This window comes from Capsicum annuum, chromosome 10 (assembly GCF_002878395.1).
Source record: "Capsicum annuum cultivar UCD-10X-F1 chromosome 10, UCD10Xv1.1, whole genome shotgun sequence".
Classification (NCBI taxonomy): Eukaryota; Viridiplantae; Streptophyta; class Magnoliopsida; order Solanales; family Solanaceae; genus Capsicum; species Capsicum annuum.
Window position 1 is genome coordinate 154,903,707 of NC_061120.1, and position 1,453 is coordinate 154,905,159.

The following is a 1,453-nucleotide window of genomic DNA, read 5'->3' on the forward strand; positions in this document are numbered from 1 at the left end:
GATCTGTTCCTTCTTCATTTAAATATTCTTCCTTTGTTATTATTTTTATATCTTCTTCAGTTATTTGGTTTATTTTTATATCTTCTTCAGTGATTTGATTCATCTAATTCACTATCTATTTCATTATCTGTTTCATTCTACGAAATTTCATATATACTATCTTCACTTTCTAATTCGTAATCTATATAATCTATCTGTTTATATTCTGTATTTTCTATTTTTATTTCTGATATTTGGTTATTTTTTGTTTTTTTTGGTAATTTACAATCTCTAGCTAAATGTTCTAGTTTTCCACAATTATAACAAGTACATTCTTTTATAGATTTCTTTTTTCTATATGGTCTTTTATGTTTAATTTTTTTTTTACATAATATCTTTTTCTTGGTTTCTTATATTTATATTTTGATTTTTTGTATTTCTTATATTTCTTATGTCTTTTTCTTTTCTTATAATATCTTTATTCACATCCAAATTGAGGTGCTATTTTATCATTGCAACATGGTAAATTTTTATGAATATTTTTTTCATTTTTATTTCTTCTCTATATTTTTCACATAGATTTATGTACCATTGTTGTATGGAGTGTATTCTTGCTCCTAGGGGATCTACTATTTTTGCTTCATCTCAACTCTTTATTATTTTTGAACTAAATGGGTCAGGTAATTTACTAAAATATAATTTTCTTATTTCTCTACTTTCTTCTATATTATATGTTCCTTTATAATAATATTCTTTAATGCACATGTATACTCATCTATATAGCACATATTACATATTGCTAATTTTAACATTAAATTCCTATTCTTATCTTTCTCTTTATTTTGCTCTTCTTCTTCTGTTGTTATAGTACTAAATTCTTCTCTTATAGCTATTTCATATTTTTTCAATATTTCTGTTGGTAGTATTTTAGTAGGTATTGATGTTCCTTCTATTTTATTATCAGATCTTAGTACTTTTTTACTTGCTTTAGCTAGGTTTAAAACCATAATTTTACTGTTTCTATTAATGTTTTTTTAATATATTCTGGTGTATTTGTTGTATCTATTTTATTATCTAATAATTGTTTTGACATGTATCCTATCCATAGTTGTATTGTTTTATTTGTGTCTATTACACAGTCTAAATCTAAAAAGTATTAATTAATTATTTGTTTTGGTGTCCATTTATTATATTCATCCTTTGGACTATATCTTTTAAACTTATTTTTGTAATTATAGGTTGGTTTTCTTATTTCTGATGTACTAGGTATTATATTTTTATCTAGAGTATTTACTTCTGTATTTATTAGTTCTAGATTTTCTTTATTAATTATTTCTTGTTTTTCATTAATTTCTAGTTTTCCTATATTTTCTAGAATTTATGTATATGTTTCACTATCTTCCGAATCATAATTATCTGTTTCTTCAGCATCTATTGTATTTATTTCTAATTCACTGGTTTCTGGTTCTTTATT